This window comes from Phacochoerus africanus, chromosome 16 (genome assembly GCF_016906955.1).
Source record: "Phacochoerus africanus isolate WHEZ1 chromosome 16, ROS_Pafr_v1, whole genome shotgun sequence".
NCBI lineage: Eukaryota > Metazoa > Chordata > Mammalia > Artiodactyla > Suidae > Phacochoerus > Phacochoerus africanus.
This window is the reverse complement of record NC_062559.1, coordinates 19,098,159-19,119,311: the sequence shown is the minus strand read 5'-3', so window position 1 is coordinate 19,119,311 and position 21,153 is coordinate 19,098,159. Positions and strand designations below refer to the sequence as shown.

General features: G+C 45.5%; 1 protein-coding gene and 1 long non-coding RNA gene across 6 annotated transcripts in view; both read left to right on the top strand.

Moving 5' to 3' along the window:
• Positions 1–503: 503 nt before the first annotated feature.
• Positions 504–6,477, top strand: LOC125117645 (uncharacterized). The gene is made up of 3 exons (XR_007132674.1): positions 504–1,714; positions 2,404–2,556; positions 5,755–6,477. It is a non-coding gene; the product is annotated as an uncharacterized LOC125117645 (long non-coding RNA).
• Positions 6,478–20,777: 14,300 nt separating this feature from the next.
• Positions 20,778–21,153, top strand: part of NRF1 (nuclear respiratory factor 1) — a 133,433-nt gene continuing 133,057 nt past the window's right edge. For 4 of the 5 annotated variants that reach the window (XM_047763899.1, XM_047763896.1, XM_047763898.1 and 1 more), the window contains exon 1: positions 20,779–20,902. The gene's annotated coding sequence lies outside the window, so the exon portion shown is untranslated. Of the gene's footprint in view, positions 20,903–21,153 lie in introns of all 5 variants that reach the window. The other variant, XM_047763900.1, reaches the window with a different exon arrangement.

The window sequence follows — 21,153 nt, the reverse complement described above, 5'->3', positions numbered from 1 at the left end:
TTTTTTCACCTAAGAATATATCTTGACTACCACTCCATGTCAGTAAATAGACTGAGCTTTTAACAACTGCATAGTATTCATTGGCATGGATGTACCATTATTGATTTATCAGATCCCCTGTAGATAGGCATTTAGGTTGTTTTATACTTTTTTTTCCTTTTTAGGGCCGCACCTGCAGCATATGGAAGCTCCCAGGCTAAGGGTCCAATCAGAGGTGCAGCTGCCGGCCTGAGCCACAGCCACGGCAATGCCAGATCCTTAACCCCCTGAGTGGGGCCAGGGATGGAACCCACATCCTCATGGATGCTAGTCGGGCTCATTACTGCTGAGCCACAATGAGAACTCCCAATTATTTTATACTTAAAAAAAATTATTATTAATGCAGTGTTTGCCATCTATGTGCTCCCCGCCCCCAGGAGCCAGGTGCTCCTTCCCACAGCTGCTGGGAGTTTGCCTGCCCTGTCCCCACTTAAACCAGTCCTCTGCTGCCGAAGTCATGCAGTGACTGACCTCTAATATGCATGTGGAGAGGGGAGCACAAAGGCCTGGCCCCCTTGCCTCAATGGCGTAATTCCAAAGGGCCATCCCAGTTCCAGAACTTTCTGCAGGATTAGATAAAGACTTCAGCTGCAGCAGAGCTTAACTTCCCCCTCTCTTCAGTCTTGCTGCCCTCACTTCTTTCAGGGTTGTTACCAGGAGCATGTCCCAGTAAACCTGCACACAAATCCCTGTCTTACCCAGTCTGTTTTCTGGGTCTGCTGACCACAGATGATCACAAATGCAGAGGTTTTGTTTTTAACAAGTCTTTTTTTCTGAACAATTGTTATTACAACTTCTCTTAGGAAAAGAGGTATCTTTTGAGGAAAAGAACCTTGCTGAGTCTCCTGGAGATTTGAGGGGAAGCAGTTCTGCAAGAGGCAAGGGGAGGAATTACTGGCTTTGCCCCTGAGCTGGGAGGAGACTAGGAAAGAGGAGAGAAGAGTGAGAGGGGCAAACAGAAGACACACAGAAGAGCAGAGAGGTGGTGAGAAGCCAGAATTGGCGAGAAAGGCAAAAGGCTTTTAAGAAAGGTGAGGACATCATGCGGCTTTGATGTGAACCTCCAGTCTGCCCTCTGAAATCATCGGTAAACACAGCGACAGCAACAGAAGCTCTGGGGGCCTGGTCTGTCTTCTGCAAGTCAAGGAAGGAGCCAAGTTTCCCCCCTGAGTCACCCTGGGCCACTGATGGCACATGTGAGGACACAGGTGCCCGTGGCGAGGCGTGTGAATGAAGTCTTGGGCTCCCAGAAGCCTTGGGACTCCACTGGCCTGCGGGCCCCCAGAGACACCTGGGCCACAGTCTTCTGCTCCAAGCGGGTGTGACTTCAGCCAAGAGCTGTCAGGACAGGTCTACAGGTCCCAGGGAAACTGGGAAAGGAAAACAACTCTTTTCTGCCACCTCTCTCCCTTTGGAACCCAGGACATGAAGGTCCGGATGTTCAAAGTGGCACAGAGCATGACAATCCGGATGTTCAAAGTGGCACAGAGCATGACGACAGCGAAGGGGGGGACTGTCCCCTGAAAGCAGGGAAGAGACGGGGCTTCCTTTAACAACTGTATTTAAAGAGAACAACTTCCAGTCATTTCACTTAGATCACCCCCTTACTGAATTCACACACTGTAGTTACGGCTGGCGTTTTCCCACGGCCTCAGGTTTTATGGATCGTGATCCTGTGAGTAGCAGTTTTGTGTAATAGTTTTTTACCTTCCAGGCTTCAAAGCCAGGATACATCATAGATAAGAGCTTAGGTCCTGAAGTAAGAAGGGGCTGGGCTTCAAATCTACTCTAGCTAACGATCTAAGGCTTCTCAGCCTCAGTCTCCATACCTGTAAAATGGGGCCCTATGAGGATCTCCCTGAAAGGGTTGTTTAAAGGTCAAAGGAGGGTAACGTATGTAAAGTGCAGGTGGCGATGACAAGCACTGCATAGAAATGGTTATTATTGTTATTATTTACCTGCATCTGCTTCAATGCCATGGCTTTAATAGTCCCTGATGTTGGACCTCCAGGTGGTTTCAAGTTTTTGTCTGTTATAAGAAACACTCTTCCACTTTGTTTTGGTGGAAATTGGAATATAGGATAAGCCAATGCTTTATAAACTGTGTACTCTTTCACTAACTATAACACCTGATAACCCCGTAACATGGTTATGAAAATTAAATGAATTAATACATGTGAAGTGCTTGGAACAGTGCTTTATAAAATGGTCGGTGGTGTTATTATTGTAATTATTCATCACACCTTCACCTGTCCTCCTAAGCCTTCCCTCCCCCCACCCCACTCTCCTCACTGGGTTTTAATGCTATGCTGATGGTCTCTTTGCCCTCTGTCAAGTACTTGTCATTTCCTCCAACTCCTCCAGGGAAAGAATTGGATTTGCATCATCTAAAAATTCAGCTAATTCAGAACCCAAAATCAAGTGAAAGGAGCCTCCTGCAGAGTCTCCAAGAAGTCACAGAGCTGCGTGTCCCCATGCTGCAGACAGCGGAGCCCCCCGTGGACATGGCCTTCATGGGTGAGAAACAGACTGATGGACCCCCTCTCCCAGAGCTGCTGAGCGCGGGGTGGCGGGGGGAATGGTAATTAACAAGCCTCACCTCGGCATTTGCTCACTGCTCACTGCCAAGCTGGCAGCCGGCAAAATTGTGAGACTCTAAAGAAAGACCATGATCCCCCCTCCTAGAGCCGATTCCTTCCGTTTCATTTGGCATCTACCTCCTCCCTGGAGACCTCCCAGCAGGGCTGAAAGCCATTGGCTTTGAAGCCAGGCACACCTGGCTCAGACAGCTACTAGCTGAGTAGTTTGAAGTTGCTTAATTTCTTTCTTTTTTTTTGTTTTGTTTTTTTTTTTTGGCCATGCCTGCAGCATGTGAACATTCGCAGGCCAGGGACTGAACCCACAGCAGTGACCTGAGCCACAACAGTGACAATGCCAGGTCCTTAACCCGCTGCACTACCAGGAACTCCTCTTTTCTTAAAAAAATAATTTTGGAGTTCCCGTCGCGGCGCAGTGGTTAACGAATCCGACTAGGAACCATGAGGTTGCGGGTTCGGTCCCTGCCCTTGCTCAGTGGGTTAACGATCCGGTGTTGCTGTGAGCTGTGGTGTAGGTTGCAGACGCGGCTTGGATCCCGAGTTGCTATGGCTCTGGTGTAGGCCGGTGGCTATGGCTCTGATTGGACCCCTAGCCTGGGAATCTCCATATGCCACGGGAGTGGCCCAAGAAATAGCAAAAAAAGACAAAAATAAATAAATAAATAAATAAAAATAAAAAAATAATAATTTTTATTGAAGTCTAAAAAGTGCTTAATTTCTGGAGTTCCCGTCGTGGCGCAGCGGAAACGAATCCGACTAGGAACCATGAGGTTGCGGGTTCGATCCCTGGCCATGTTCAGTGGGTTAAGGATCCAGTGATGCTATGAGCTGTGGTGTAGGTCACAAACAAGGCTCAGATCCTGAGTTGCTGTGGCTGTGGCGTAGGCCGGCAGGAACATCTCTGATTAGACCCCTAGCCTGGGAACCTCCATATGCCGTGGGTACAGCCCTAGAAAAAAAAAAAAGGTGCTTAATTTCTTAAGTCTTTGTTTCCTCTTCTGAGAAATGGGGACAATATCTTCCACATAAGGTTTTTTTTTTTTTTAATTGTGATAAAATACACATAAAGTGTACCATCTTAACTATTTTTAAATTTAAATTGTAATTTTAAAAATTCAAATATTGTTCATACAATTTTAAAAGGTTACTTTTCATTCACAGTTATTATGAAATATTGGCTATATTCCTCATATTGTACAACACATCCATCTTAACCATTTTAGAGTGTACGGGTCAATGATATTAACCACACAGGTTTTTTTTTTTTTTTTGTCTTTTTGCCATTTCTAGGGCCGCTTCCTGCGGCATATGGAGGTTCCCAGGCTAGGGGTTGAATTGGAGCTGCAGCCGCCAGCCTACGCCAGAGTCACAGCAACGCGGGATCCGAGCCACATCTGCGACCCTACACCACAGCTCACGGCAACGCCAGATCCTTAACCCACTGAGCAAGGCCAGGGATCAAACCGCAGCCTCATGGCTCCTAGTTGGATTCCTTAACCACTGAGCCACGACGAGAACTCCCACACAGGGTTGTTTTTGAGGATTAAATGAAATAATGTATATAAAGCCTGTAGCACTAAACCAGAGCATAGTGAACACAGCGAGTGTGAGTTCTCCCTCGTGACCTCTCCCACTAAGCATGGCCCAGAGCATGATGAAGGCTTGGTCCGTTGTGTTTTAAGTTCAAACCCTGTGTCATCCCTTATCTCAGCCCCCAGCCTGCCCATCTGTGCTGCTGCTTATCACGAGTTGAGTTGGTTCTGTGAGGAAACTGTCTGGGTGAGAAGAGTCCAGGCCGACGGGCAGCTTCAGAGCGTCTCCTGAGAGAACTGCTTCACACACCTGATTCCCCTCGTGGGGGTGCGGGAGAGCAGCCTTCTCGGGGTCTTTCCAAATAGCTGAATTAGGCCAGTGGGTGACAATTACTGGGAACAGGTTTCAGCATCATAGAAGGAGGTCACCCCTGTCATTGCCTGTGGAACTAGAACATGGGAGGTCATTCGGCTTTTTGGTGGTTTTTGTTTCCTGTGTTGGTTTTTTTTTGGTTTTGTCAGAGCAGTATGGCATATGATTTTAAAAACTGCATTATACTGGGAGTTCCCATTGTGGCTCAGCGTTAACGAACCTGACTAGTATCCATGAGGACGCAGATTTGACCCCTGGCCTCGCTTAGTGGGCTAAAGATCCTGAGTTGCCGTGAGCTGTGGTGTAGGTCGCAGATGCGGCTCGGATCCAGCATAGCTGTGGCTGTGGTGTAGGCTGGCAGCTGTAGCTCCAAATCGACCCCTAGCCTGGGAACCTCCATATGCCATGGGTGCGGTCCTACAAAGACCAAAAAAAAAAAAAAAAAGTCTTCAAGTCTTGCCACATCCTGCAACGCCCTGTAGTATCTGGCTCTGGCACCCTTGTCCCCCTGCTGTTTCCATCGCTCCTCCCCAGCATCAGTGGCCTTACTTGTTCCGCAAACACGCGACCATGCTGAGCACATCCTTACCTCAGGGCCTTTGCACTTGCCCTTGCCACTACCAGAAGACATTCCCCCCTGATGTTTGTCTGACCTACTTCCTTACTTCAGCCATGAATCTGCTCACATATCACCTGATTAGAGAAGTCTTTCCAAACTCTCCTGTTGAGAATAATGCCCTCCCCCTTCATCTCTTTTCCCATTTTCCTTTCCATCACAAACCTACCACACATACATCCTAGTATTATGTTATGTACTTATTGACTTAAATTCTGACTCTCTATTTATTGAGGGAAGGCACTTTGTTCACCACTCTGTGCCCAGAGCCTGGGAACATGCCTGGCCTGATGAGGGCTATCAATAAACGTCTGGGATGAAAGAATGCTGAGCCTGCCGATTTACTGTGCTTTAGTTTCATTGTTTGTACAACTCCCCTGCCCTCCCCACACATCCCCTAAGTTAATATTTACCATGGTCTTTAATTTAATTTGTTTTCTATGGAGCATACCCTCCTACAGCATTTCAGTTGAATTTTCATACAAACGTATCAGATAATCTGCTGTGTTTAGAATTTCCCTCTGGTCCGTTTAGGCGGCTGTAACAGAATACCATAGACTGAGTGGTTTATAAGCAACAGAAATTTATTTCTTACAGTTCTGGAGGCTGAGAAGGTCAAGATCAAGGTGCCAGCAGGTTTGGTGACTGGTGAGAGCTTACTTCTTCATTCATAGAGGGCCATCATTTTGCTGTGTCTTCACATGGTGGAAGGGGTAAGTGGGCGCTCTGGAATCTGTTTTATAAGGGCTCTAATTATATTCACGAGGATGCCACCTATTATTATTGTTATGGCCGTATCACCTTCCAAAGGCCTTGTCTCCTAATACCATCATGTTGAGGGGTAATTTTCAACATGAATTTGGGGGGGATACACGTACATGCAGTCTATTGCACACTGACCGTAGAAGCAATGCAGAAATAGAGATAAAATATCAACATTATTAGATAAAAGGAATTGGGGAACAGACTTAGATTGGTAGCCACATACTTCCTGGTGGGTCCCTCCCCCATAGTAGATTTACCATGTAGAACTGCTACTCTGGAGTGGATCACGGGGAGGCCAGGATCATATCATCCAGAGGATAATCTCTCTAAAAGGTCCTTCTCCAGCATCGCTGATCAATGAGTGTCGCCTCCTTCCCAGGGGAAATGGAAGGAGTGGTTCATGGATGGGAATTTCTTAGGCAGTTTGGATTGTTGGAACACCATGGACTAGGTGCCTTAAACAACACTTCATTTCTCAGGTTCTGGAGGGTGGAAATCTGAGCCCAGATGTCAGCATGGTGAGATCCTTGGTGAGGGCCCCCTTCCAGGTTACGGCCGCACATTATATTTCTTTTATTTATTTATTTATTTTTGTCTTTTTGCTATTTCTTGGGCCGCTCCTGCGGCATATGGAGGTTCCCAGGCTAGGGGTCGAATCGGAGCTGTAGCCACTGTCCTACGCCAGAGCCACAGCAACGCGGGATCCGAGCCGCGTCTGCAACCTACACCACAGCTCACGGCAACGCGGGATCGTTAACCCACTGAGCAAGGGCAGGGATCGAACCCGCAACCTCATGGTTCCTAGTCGGATTCATTAACCACTGCGCCACCTCATGGTTCCTAGTCGGATTCGTTAACCACTGCGCCGCGACGGGAACTCCTATATTTCTTGATAGAAGAGAGATCTCCTATCTCCCTCTCTCTTGATAAAGTTAATACCATCCTGAGGACCCACCCTCATGATCTCACCCAACCCTAATTACCTACACCACAGTAACTCCACATCCTTAACCCACTGAGCAACGCCAGCGATCAAGCCCACATCCTCATGGAGTTCTCTTGTGTCAAAGTGGGTTGAGGATCTGGCATTGTCACTGTAGTGGCTCCAGTCACTGCTGTGGTATGAGTTCAGTCCCTGGCCCAGGAACTTCCATATGCCACAGGTATGGCCAGCAAGCAAACAAACAAATAAGTAAATAAAATAAAGATTTAAAAAGACATATAACCCATCACAATATACAGACCTTATTCAATTCCAGATTTAAATAAACAATGAGAAAAAAAAATTTTTTTTGTTTCTTTGTTTTTTTAGGGCCGCACCCACAGCATATGGAGGTTCCCAGGCTAGGGGTCAAGTTGGAGCTGTAGCTGCCAGCCTACACCACAGCCACAGCAACATGGGACCGAGCCACATCTTTGACCTACACCACAGCTCACAGCAATGCCGATCCTTAACCCGTTGAGCAAGGCCAGGGATCAAACCCATGTCCTCATGGGTGCTAGTTGGGTTCATTAACCACTGAGCCACGACGGGAACTCCAAAACAATTTTTTGAAACGTCAGGGGAAAATGAACATTGATATTTAATGAAATTAAGAAATTATTGCTACTTTTTAAGGATAGGTTAATTCTAGTGTGGTTCTGGCCATATATATATGTATACATATATATATGTATATGTATATTGACAGCTTGGGTCCATGCTATGGTGCAGGTTTGGTCCCTGGCCCGGGAACTTTTGAATGCCATGAGTGCAGCCAAAACAGAAAAACGAAAGAATATGCTATCATTGTAAAAAAAAGTGAAGAGTATATTTTCGTGGTAGCTTATATTAAAATATTTGGAAGAAAAATAAGAAACCAACAGCAGTAGCTACTTCCTGGGGTGCATAAAAACTAGATAGGTGGACAAACAACCCCATCAAAAAGTGCGCAGAAGATCTAAACAGACAATTCTCCAAAGAAGACATCCAGATGGCAAAAAAACACATGAAAAGATGTTTAGCATCACTAATTATTAGAGAAATGCAAATCAAAACCACCATGAGGTACCACCTTACACCAGCTAGAATGGCCATCATCAAAAAGTCTACAAATAATAAATGCTGGAGAGGGTGTGGAGAAAAGGCAGCCCTATTACACTGTTAGTGGGAATATAAATTGGTGCAACCGCTATGGAAAGCAGTATGGAGGTTCCTCAAAAAACTAAAAATATAATTATCATTTGATCCAGCAATCCCACTCCTGGACATCTATCCATTGAAAACCATGACTCAAAAGTACATGTACGCCAGTGTTCATTGCAGCACTATATACAATAGCGGTGGACAAAGGAGTGGATAAAGCAGATGTGGTACATAAACACAGTTAAATATTACTCAGTCATAAAAAGGAAAGAAATAATGGCATTTGCAACAACATGGATGGACCTAGAAATTATCATGCTGAGTGAAGTTGCGCAGTGAGATACCAACGTCATATGGTATCACTTATATGTGGAATCTAAAAAAAGGATACGATGAACTTCTTTGCAGAACAGATACTGACTCACAGACTATGAAAAACTCATGGTTTCCAAAGGAGACTGGTTGGGGGATGGGGGCATGAGCTGGGGGTTTGGGATGGAAATGCTATAAAATTGGGTTGTGATGATCATTGTACAACTATAAATGTAATAAAATTCATTAAGTTAAAAAAACTAGATGGATGGTACAATTGAGGTGGAAAGAGACTTTTGACTGTATGCTTTTATAAATATTTTAATGTTTGAACCACAAGTAATATATTCAGAAGCTTAAATAAATACTTTTTTTTTTTTTTTTTGCTTTTTAGTGCCATACTCACGGCATATGGAAGTTCCCAGGCTAGGGAGGGTTCGAATCAGAGCTGTGGCTGCCGGCCTGCACCACAGCCACAGCAATGTGGGATCCAAGCTGCATCTGTGACTTACACCACTTAACCCACTGAGCAAGACCAGGGATCAAACACGTATCCTCAGGGATACTAGTCGGATTTGTTTCCACTGTGCCACGACAGGAACTCCAGTGCTGGATCCTTAACCCACTGCACCACAAGAGAACTCCATAAAATGCTTTCTAGATAAATAAATCTCTAATAAAGCATATAATCTTGGAATAATTTTGAAAGATTATACTCAAAGCTCAGTGCCTCAGAGCACAAAGTGCTCCAGTGGAGAATCATTTTGAGGTTTGCTCCATTTGACCTCTTTACCCCTTCATCTATAATAGTCTATAGAACAAAAAAGAAAAAAAGTAAGCGGTTGACAGATTATGTTGCAGTTTTTTTTTTGTCTTTTTGCCATTTCTAGGGCCGCTCCCGCAGCACATGGAGGTTCCCAGGCTAGGGGTCGAATCGGAGCTGTAGCCTCCGGCCTACGCCAGAGCCACAGCAACACGGGGATCCGAGCCGCGTCTGCAACCTACACCACAGCTCACGGCAACGCCGGATCATTAACCCACCGACCAAGGGCAGGGACCAAACCCGCAACCTCATGGTTCCTAGTCGGATTCGTTAACCACTGCGCCACGACGGGAACTCCATGTTGCAGTTTTGAATGTCTGTTTTTAAAAAGTAGATAACTTTGAAATTAAAGCAAATAAAATAATGATTTAACTATTCATATATGTTTATAATGAATGCCCTTAGCCTTTCCCTTTTTCCTTCCTAAAATTTTTGTGAATTAAAAAAATCTGTGAAGGAACTCCCATCGTGGCACAGTGAAAATGAATACGACTAGGAACCAAGAGGTTGCGGGTTCAATACCTGGCCTTGTTCAGTCGGGGGGTTAAGGATCCGGTGTTGCTGCAAGCTGTGGTGTAGGTCACCGACACGCTTGGATCTGATATTGCTCAGACGTAGGCCAGCAGCTACAGCTCTGATTCAACTCCCAGCCTGGGAACTTCCGTATGCCATGGGTGCAGCTGTGAAAAGAAAAAAAAAAAAAAAACGCAAGCGTTATTAATAGTATTATCAAACTGGAAACTCAAATGTCCACAACAGTAGAACAGATGAATTGTGGCAGTAGAATAGAAAAATTGTGGCATATTTGTAAACTGCAGGAAGGACCTCTAGCTATGTATGATATGGTGAATCTCACAATCTTGAACAAAAGAAGCAGGATGCGAGAGAATGCATACTGTAAATTTCCAGGTATGTAAACTTCAAAACCAGGCAAAACTAATCTATGGTATCAAAGTCAGGCTGATGGTCCCCTTTGGGGGAGAAGGGGGTGGTAATGACTGGAAGGAGACATGAGGGAGAAGTCCGAGGTTCTGGGGATGTTCTAATTCTCCATCAGGGTGCTGGTTCCACAGGTAACACAGGTGAGGTGATGCTGCAGTTTCATGGAATTCCACTCCTCCGATTTGTCCACTTTTATGTGTTATATATCTTTCTTTTAAAATTTTATTAAAACTGTTTTAAGATGTTGGAGCTCCTGTTATGGCTCAGAGGGCTAAGGACCTGATTTGTCTCTGTGAAGATGTGGGTTCGATCCCTGGCCTTGCTCAGTGGGTTAAGGATCCAGCATTGCCTGTGTAGGTCACAAATGTGGCTTGGATCCAGTGTTGCCATGGTTGTGGCTTAGGCCCCAATTGCAGCCTGGATTTGACCCCTGGTCCAGGAACTTCCATATGCCTCAGGTGGAGCCATAAAAAGAAACAACAACAAAACTAAATTTTATTTTATTTTATTTTTTTAATCTTTTTGCCTTTTCTGGGGCCGCTCCTGCGGCATATGGAGGTTCCCAGGCTAGGTGTTTAATCGGAGCTGTTGTTGCCGGCCTACGCCAGAGCCACAGCAACACCAGATCGAGCTGCGTCTGCGACCTACACCCCAGCTCAGAGCAACGCGATATGCTTAACCCACTGAGCAAGGCCAGGGATTGAACCGGCAACCTCATGGTTCCTAGCCGGATTCGTTAACCACTGAGCCAGGACGGGAACTCCCAAAACTAAATTTTAAAAGGTCAGTGAGGAGAACCTGTTTAATTACCCAGTGGTTGCCAAAATCATGCATAGTACTTCCCTGAAGTTCTTTTCCTACCATAGAAGTTTCAAATGTAAAAAGAGGCAGGCCTAATATTAGAGTAAGCTTTCCTTTAATTAGATCTGGTATTATTTATTTCTACAAATCTTTCATCTGGAAGATTGCATTCAGTATGAAAATAATGTAATCATAAAAATAAAATTTTGAGAAAGAGAAATAAGCAAAACCCCTTAGTATCCCATCAATTTAAACACAACTTATTTTTTATTTTAACACATAGTTTTTTAATCTTCCTTCCTCTACAGACATTCAGATGGTCTTAAATTTAGTGAGATAACTGTATTCTTTTCGCATTCAGAGTTTTAGTTGCTTTCTCTACAATTTTTTTTCTTTTTTTCTTTTATGGCTGCACCCACAACATGTGGAAATTCCTTGACCAGGGATCCAACCTGAGACACAGCAGTGACCTGAGCCATTGCAGTGATGCCAGATCCTCAACCTGATGCACCACAAGAGAACTCCAGTCTCTGTGTTTCTTAGCCAAACATCCTAAATTCCTAAACTTGGCACAGCGTGGGTCAGATGATTATGCCTGCATCACTCAGCAAAAAGGGGGGAGGAGGTGTTTCAGAAGTATAGGCATGACTTCTGGGGGACCATTTTTGTGAATGGGGGCAGTTTCCAGAGAAGGCGGAACCTATTGAGCTAGTCTCATCCAGAGTCACACTCATAGGTCACTGTTACAAGGTATTTGTTGAATAAGTAAATGAAATGAGAGAATAATCTCATTAAAAAAAGCAAGCTGTCCAAAGCTCCTAGTAAGTCTTAGGGAGTTATTGGATAACTCACTCACTTGTCACTCTCAAAATCTAATCAATCTCCAAGCCCTGATTAAGCTTTCTTCCCTGTCTTATCAAATCCTTCCCCCCCTTCCATTCGCAGCATCTGCAGCACCTCCACTCACGCATTCACTCTGACTGCTCTGCCTCAACCTTCCCTCCTCCATTCCAGGCTGTTGACTGTGCCCAGAATAATCTTCCCACAACAGATGACTTCCCTGTTGCCACCGTCACTCAATCTGTCTGAAACCAAAGATCCTCTTTCCATTGAAATAGGCTGTCCCTGGAGTTCCCATCGTGGCTTAGTTGTTAATGAACCCAACTAGTAACCATGAGGTTGCGGGTTTGATCCCTGCCCTTGCTCAGTGGGTTAAGGATCCCACATTGCTGTGGCTGTGGTGTAGACCGGCGGCTACAGCTCCGATTCGACCCCTAGCCTGGGAACCTCCATATGCCCCATTGCAGCCCTAAAAAGGCAAATAAGTAAATAGGCTGTCCCTTTAGATAACTGTCAACAACACCACCACCCTCTTTCCATCACTTAATTCTTAAAACCTTGGAATTACCTCTGACCTTTGCCCTCCTCATCACTCAGTATCTCATCAGTTACCAAGCAGTACTGAATTTTCCTTGATTTCCCCCAGGGGTCTTTTTCTTTTCTTTTGGCCATCTCCAGCTTAATTTAAGTCTGTGCAGCATGTCTTTCAAGGACTGATATTAACATAATAAGGAGATGATATTTGGCTGGGGATCTGGGAATGCCTAAACCCTGCTCTGGCCAGCCATCTCCCCTTCCCATGAGGTCCCCGGGGGACATATATGAACAGGCAACAATGACACAACCAGACAAAAGAGAACTTTATATTAGCTGGCTATTTGACCTCAAACCACAATGCAGAGGTCAGGAAAAACAGTTTGGACTCTAGATGTCTCTGTCCATTTTCCCCCATGGATGCCCAAATGTGAGTCTTAGAATCTTTTTTTTTTTTTTTAGTTTATCTTACATTGTCCTCATAGAATCATTTCACGCTTTTTCAAAATTTTTCTGGCTGTTCCCAAGGCATGTGGAAGTTCCTGGGCCAGAGATGGAACCTGTACCACAGCAACTACCCAAGCTACTGCAGTGACAATGCCAAATCCTTAACTGGCTGAGCCACAGAAGAATTCCACATCTTAGAATCTTACTGCCTAGTGAACAAAAGGCCACTCTCAACAGAGAAAATCAAGAGAAAGATGAATCCACAGTCTCTTTGCCCAAAGGCTGGGGCTGTCCCAAGCTTTCCTCAGTGTAGGGGGGTGGGGGGAGAGGCTGCTTGCTGGGGTGGCTCCAAGTAGGGCAAGGGCAGCCCTTGTAACCCCTCAGGGTAAGTTGAAGACAGAAGACTGAATCCACTCAGGCTGAACCTTTTACCCTTTAAAGGCTCTACCCTGAGGAAATGTAACTTAATCCATATTCTCCAATCTTAGTAAGCTTTTCTTCCTTCATGGGGTGGGGGCGGGGTGGGGTGAAATTTCTTGCTCATCCTGACTTCACTCTAACAGGGTGAAGAAGGGGAAAGTCTTGAGTGCCCCCTAGGGACCAGTGGCTCAACTCATATTTGGATTCCTGGTGAATCTACATTACTCCCATTTTGTTAGTACCTTGCACAAAATTGTCAAAAGCTATCTGTTGCATACTGAGTTATGAAGCAGTTCCTAAGGAGGCCACTGGGACCTTCTACAGTCTGGCTCAGCTACCTTTTTTTTTTTGTCATTAGAATGAACTTGGGGTTATGGCAAACAGGGCAAGGAAATAGGAAAAGGATACAGTCATCCAATAAAGAGGTCACTTGGACCTAATCAAGGGGGTAGGGAGCCTGGGTGGTTACCAGATTTCTTCAGACCTCATAACCTGATCAGTAGTAGGTAAGGCATCATGGGAATCTAATCTACAGTGTAGGGTGTAGGAGAACCCTGTTGACAAAGCATCACATAGAAGGGACTCGGCTGTTCACAAGAAGGCACAAGAATCTCTCTGACAAATTCTGGCCAAAAATCAACCTCAGACTGCTGACACAGGAATCCCGATTCTCTTGCAAAGGTAAGCCCAGTAGGCTTGAGGCAGTAACCTCAATTTGCTTGGTACCGTGAATGTCATTTAACCCTAAGAAGGTTCAGAATTAAGTATGAGAATGATGAAATAAACCAGTTCCATAGTATTCACATTTTTGTGTTAACCTTAATTCTGAATAATTGGCATTTTCAATGTTTGCAAGATTTAGGTAATGTTTTATATTAGAAAATCTGGGAGTTCCCGTCCTGGCTCAGTGGCTAACGAACCCGACTAGCATCCATGAAGATGAGGGTTCGATTCCTGGCCTCTCTCAGTGGGTTAAGGACCCAGCTTTGCCGTGAGCTGTGGTGTAGGTCGCAGACTCGGCTCGGATCCCCGCGTTGCTGTGGCTGTGACGTAAGCAAGCAGCTACAGCTCTGATTTGACTCCTAGCCTGGAACCTCCATATGCCGAAGATGCAGCCCTAAAAAGACCGCAAAAAAAAGAAAAAGAAAAAGAAAATCTGACAAATCAGCCTCGTGATTCCCATCTAAAATAAGTAATTGAATAATTGATTTTAGACTTGTATTAGAGATTTTTACAAGTGTGCAAATAATAGAATCTGACATTCACTATATGTTTAATAGATTTATAAGAGTTATTTGATTAATGGCTACTTGCTAGATGTCTGACTGAGAGCAAGTAACTTGAACTTTTTGCCTTGGTTTTCTTACCTGTAAAATGAGTAAGATAATAATGGATAGTGTTTCATAAAAATTAATGAATTCATACAAGAGCTTGCAATAGTGCTTGACTTTTAGTGAATAGTCAATAAGTTGGTTATTGTTATGTATACAAGAAGGTTTTGTTTGTTAGATCAGATATTTATTTATTTATTTATTTATTTATTTATTTATTTATTGGCTGCACCTACTGCATATGGAAGACAACTCTAGATCAGGCAATTTAAATGCAATATTTAAAAGGCAAAGTGAATATATTCCATATATAAATGCTGTTTAAAATGTTTAGGGAAGGCGTTCCCGTCATGGTGTAGCCAAAACGAATCCGACTGGAACCATGAGGTTGCAAGTTCGATCCCTGGCCTTGCTCAGTGGGTTAAGGATCTGATGTTACCATGAGGTGTGGTGTAGGCCAGCAGCTGTAGCTCTGATTGTACCTGGGAACCTCCATGTGTCATGGGTGCAGTCCTAAACAGCAAAAAAAAAAAAAAAAAATCGTTTAGGGAAAAAGCATTGAGGGAAATTTATTAATGTTATAAGTGAAGTAGTTATTTAAGAGAGTTTAGTGTGGAGTTCCTGTTGGCTCAGCAGGTTAAGGATCTGGGGCTGTCACTGCAGTGGTTCAGGTTGCTGCTGTGGCACAGGTTCCATATCTGGCCTGAGTGTGGCCAAAAAAAAAAAAAGAGAGAGAGTTTAGTGTATTTCAGTTGAACTGAAAGAGCATTAATCAGCCCACGTTTGATTGATTAATCAGTCAAGAAGGACAAGGCCCATGTTTCCCACTGTAACCCCAGCGCCAAGGAAGGCTTTGGTACACTGAAGATACTCAATAAATATGCGTTGAATTGAACTGTGAAGAAATGTAAAAAAAGATTTAAGACGTTATAACCCACAGACACTGATTTGAGACAGGGATCACAGGAGGAGGAGCTTTGAGGGAGGTCAGGCTTTAACCTGTTGAACTTGCAGCATCCAGATGAAATGAGACCCTGATCACAGTTTGAAGTCTCATGTACAGGGCAGACCCTTGAGAAACAGTTTGGAGGAGATCTATATTACAGGGGATCATCAGCAGAGCTTGGGTTCAGGGAAAGAAGGGCCCTGTGAAAATGGAATTCCTGTTGTGGCTCAGTGGGTTAAGAGCCCAGCATAGTGTCCATGAGGATGAGGGTTTGATCCCAGGCCTCATTTGGTGGATTAAGGATCCAGCATTGCTGCAAGCTATGGCTGTAGGTCAAAAATGTGGCTTGGATCTGGCGTTGCTTTGGCTGCGATGTAGGCCGGCACCTGCAGCTCCAATTGGACCCCTAGCCTGGGAACTTGCATATACCACAGGTATGGCCCTAGAAAGGGAAAAAAAAAAAAAAAAACAGATAAAAAAATAATAAAAGTTGTTACATGGGAGTTCCTGCTGTGGTACAGTGGGTTAAGAATCTGACCGCAGCAGCGTGGATGCTCGGGTTTGATCCCTGGCCAGTGCAGTGGGTTAAGGATTCGGTGTAGTTACAGTGGATTCATTCCCTGGCCCGGGAACTTCCACATGCCCGGCGGTGCAGCCAAAAAAGACAAAATAAAAAAAATAAATTTAAAAAGTTATGTTAACACATCAAATATCTTTTTTAGAAAAGTAACAATAGTTTCCCATTCCCTTTTCTCCAAATCACTCTCAAGCATTAAAAAAAAAAAACCTCACCCCAACATTTCTAACCTTATTACACACTGCTTTCTTACACAAATCCCTTGTCTTGGCATCCCTGAATATGCTCCCCAGCTTTTTGGGGAAGTCCCCAGAGATATTTACAAGTGCTCAGGAACATTCACTCATCATGTCTCCAGCACAGCAGCCATCATCGCTCACACCTGCATCTTGTTTTGTTTGTTTTTGCTTTTTAGGGCCACACCCTAAAAAGGAGGGTCCCAGGCTAGGGGTCCAATTACAGCTACCGTTGCCAGCCTGAGCCACAGCCACAGCAACGTGGGATCCGAGCTGCACCTGTGACCTACACCACAGCTCACGGCAACACCAGATCCTTAACCCACTGAACGAGGCCAGGGATTGAACCTGCAACCTCTTGGTTCCTAGTCAGATTCGTTTCCGCTGCGACACGATGGGAACTCCACACACCTGTATTTTGTACCAAGCAGTTTACATGATGAATGGTAATGGGGAAGAGCTAATAATACCCAGCACTTACCACGTGCTTCCTGGGTGCCAGGCACCGTTCCAAGTCCTTTAGGAGTATTCCCTCTTGACCTCCATGTCACAGGTAAAGAAGACAAAGCTTATAATGTGAAGCCACTGCTGAAGTATCCTGGTAGGAAGTGGTATAGCCAGGCTTTGAACTGGGAATTGGACTCCAGCACCCATGTTTTGATGTCTCATGCTTCCCCAGCAGAAGCCTGTGGCCTCTGAAAGTATGGGCAGTGGCCACTGGGGCCAGTGCTCTCTGGAAATGAAGACCCTGCCTAGGCCAGCCCTTGATGTCCCCAGCATCAACCCTCCCCCGAAGTTGCTCACTGGGCCAGCTTCCCATTCATCCCTATGGGGTGGGGGCTGCACACATGCTTAAGTAGAGATGGGGAGGCTGCTTCTCTTGGGACTCCCCGCAGTTTATCAGTGAGTCCTGAAGAGTCCCCTGTGAGAACAGCTGCCTCAGCTCATTTCTCTGTTTCTCTCTCCCCCTAGGAGTTCCCATGTAACTTCAGTTCTGACTCTCAGAGTGCTTACTATCTGTATCACCCCTCATTTGGTACTTACCACGTGCTGTAATTTTTTTATAGTCAATCAAATGACCATGGCTCACAGAAAGCAAAGCCAAGTTGGGAATCTCCTGCACTGCCCAGGCTGCTGGGCTCCAAGCCATTTCTCAAGGGTCTAAGCTTCCTTTTTAACTTGCTCTGGGCCCCAAGGTTATGGCATTTAGAGACATTTTTTTCTTAATGCATTTACTACCTACCCGTATGGAGTTTTCTCCCCATATTAATACTGTTTACAGTTTCTGTCTCCCTTGTGCAAAACATAATCACTGTAACTTTGTTGCAATATAGTTTTTCTTTAATTTGTTATGGTAGATTTTTCTGCCTTTTTTCTGAGATTGATTCTAGAATCTCAGGTTATTTTTAGCCTTTTGGACAGATCAACTAAGGTTCCCAGGCTCCCTTGTCTTAGGTAAGCGTAGCGGCCCTCTGAATCCACAGGTTCTACATCTGTGGATTCAACCAATAGTAGATCGAAAACATTTGAAAAAAATTTCAGCAATTTCCAAAAAGCAAAACTTGAATATGCCACGCACGGGGCACCTATTCACACTGCATTTACATTGTACTAACAACTATTTGCAGTGCATTTACGTTGTATTAGGTATTATAAGTAATCTAGAGGTGATTTAAAGTTCACAGGAGAATGGGAGGATGTGGGTGGGTTATATGCAAACCCTACTCTATGCCATTTTATATAAGGGGCTTGAGCATCTTCAGATTTTGGTTATCCGTGGGGGTCCTGGAACCACTGGGTACTGAGGTCTGAAGGCTGTCTGTAATTCGTATTTCCGAGGAGGGTAGAAACAGAGGTCTCCCGCTATTAAAGGTCTACTGTGAAACTGGCCTTGCATGAGATGCTGGACAAAATCCCTGCCCTCACACAGCTTCTGGATTGTGGAGGATACATGACTGGAGAAGTACTGTGCAGAAAGAGTAATGCAGTGCTTTCAGTCTTTTTGCAACTGTAATCCCAAAATAAAGGCATTTTATAGCATGATCTAGCATAAACATACACATCTACATACACATATTTATATATCTGAAATAAGAGTTTCATAGAACAAGAGTGTTACTAAGTTTGATGTTCTCTGATATTTTCTATTTCTTTTATGAAATGTTGGTCATGACTCACTAAGTTAATTCTGTGCTTCATCAGTGGGTTTCAACCTACAGTCTGAAAAAAGGTAGGAATGGTTGAGAGCACAATTCTGAGGTCAGGCTGATGGCTTTCAGGTCTGGCTCCACCTTTTACTATCTGAGTTTGAGCAAGCAATTTCTGCATACCCAGGTTTCTCCATCAGCAAAATGAGAAAATAATAATAGCAGTACCCATTTCATCAACTCCACTTGAGGATTAAATAAAAGAGATAATGTGTGTAAAGGACTTAAAATAGGGCCTGACACATTGTGAGGGCTCAATAAACATAGGTGGTAAGTAGTGGGTGTGATGATGGAAGGGGGAAATGAGGGAATGTTTCCTCGAAGGGACCTTAAGGAGTAGTTAGGATTTATTCACGTGCAGGTTTAAGCAGATGAATGGAAGGAGTAGAGAGAGAAGTTCTGTGCAGAGAGCAGCCCTTACAAGAGTTATTAGCTGGGAGAACTTCCTGTCTTATGTGACCTGCCAGCTTCCCAGTTCAACTGTAGCCTGAGGGAGAAGTCTATGACAGTTGAGGGTAGAGATGGCAGCAGGGGGTGAGATTAGGAAGGGCCCTGAAGGCACCTCAAAGTATTTTAGACTAACCTATGCATAACCGAATGTTATTAAGGCTGTTAAGGAGAGAAATGACATGGTTTACTTTTTTTGAAAGATCATTCAAGCTGGAGGGTGAATGGATTGCAGAGGGCAAATCCTGTGACAGGGAGACCATGAGGGGTCTAGTGCAGCTTCCTGATGAGAGATGACAGTTACCGGGACCACGGTAAAAATGACAGGGAACACCTGTTTTAAAAGATCTAACCAGGAGTTCCTGTCATGGCTCAGTGGTCAACGAATCCGACTAGGAACCATGAGGTTGCAGGTTTGGTCCCTGGCCTTGCTCAGTGGGTTAAGGATCCAGCATTGCCGTGAGCTGTGGTATAGGTTGCAGACATGGCTCGGATCCCACATTGCTGTGGCTGTGGTGTAGGCCAGTGGACACAGCTCCAATTAGACCCCTAGCCTGGGAACCTCCATATGCTGCGGGAGCAGCCCTAGAAAAGGCAAAAAGACAGGAAAAAGAAAAAACCTAACCAGATAAGGCACTTGAGAGAGAAAGGAGTGATGGATCATTTGTAGGTTGCTGGCTTGAGCACTTAGGTGGTAGGTGGGGATACTCAGTCACTTTCTCAGAAACACTGCATAAAAAGACGTGTTTTTAGTTATGTTGACTTTTGAGGTAAATGGAATATTGTTGAAAACTAAGGTGTCCTGGTCTTGTTAAACTGTTTTTTGACATCCTTTGAGATATTTTGTAATTCCCTAAAGCACTGGTTCTTAAATTATGGTATGCATGGCAATCACCGGGAGAATATGTGTATTTGGGGATGGGGTGGGGTGAGAGGGGGAGTATTAAAAATGTGGGTTCCTGGGCTAAGAAACCAGGATTTTGGAGACACCCTTTGGAGCCCAATATTTAAATCAGCTTGAGTGACTCTGATGCAGGTGATCTCCGCACCACAATTTAAAAAACAATGTTGTGATGATCATTGTACAACTATAAATGTAATAAAATTCATTGAGTAATTAAAAAAAAAAAAACTAACAAAAACTACCTCTCCCGAGTCTCTAACATTAGTTTTTCTACTACTCTACACCCCTCCCTACTTCTCAGGCATGGGGGTTCCTATTGCCTCTGGCTTCCTCCACTTATCATATAAACTCTGTGAGAGAGAGAGAGAGAGAGAGAGGACTTCGTCTTCCTAAGAGGCGTACCTCCAAAGCGCCCAGAACAATATGCGGCACAGAAAGGGCCCTCTGGAAATATTCACCGGCCGAATGAATGAGCGAAAACAATATATTGCTTGCACAAAAACTTTTGCTTTTAAATACCTAGGCAGGGTTTGAAAGAGGGAGGCAAAGGTCATTCCAAAGAGAGGGTGAGGATGCGAACGGCAAGGCAGCGCTGACAAAAAGGCGGGGAAGCCCCCTCTCCGGTTGTCTAGGAACCCTCTGGAGGTCCTAATTCCCGGGGGTGGAGGGGCGAGAACTGTGACTATTTCCAGATTAGCAACCATCTTGGGCCGCCCGCGTTATTTCTCCGGGGCGTCCACAGAAGAATAACGCAGCCCCTTCCGTGAGTCCAACCCCATCCAAGCCTCGGAAGGGCAAAGTGAACAGGCGGAGGCCACAGGGGGCGACGGGGGCCGGAGCCCGAACCCCTCCGGGAAGCCCCGCCAAGGCAGCGCCGACCTCCCCATCATGGCGGCTGCCGGGCGGGGAAGCCTAGCCCGTGCGTCGCGTGCGTGCCTCCTCTCCCTCCCCTCCCCCTCCTCGGCGGCGGCGGCGGCGGCGGCTTAGGCGGCAGCGCTCGCCATTGCCGCTGGTGGCAGGAGGCTGCGAGGAGCCGGCGCGGTCGCAGTCTCCACGGCGCAGGCCCACGGTAGCGCAGCCGCTCTGAGGTGAGTGCCCTACCGCGCAATCTCCAGCTATTTCAGCCCCGGCGCAGCCGCAACACGCCGCCCGCCCGCCGGCCGGCCGGCCCGCCCCGCAGCCGGCACCCTGCCGCCCCCGGCTCCAGGCCTGGGCCCCCGCCGGATTCGGCCCGCCTCGGGCGGGGGGCCCCGGCCCGGCCCAGTCAAACCGCCACCCCGAGGATGCGCAGGCCGCACTAGGCCCCAGGCGTCCTGGCGGGCTCGGGAGGGAGGCGCTG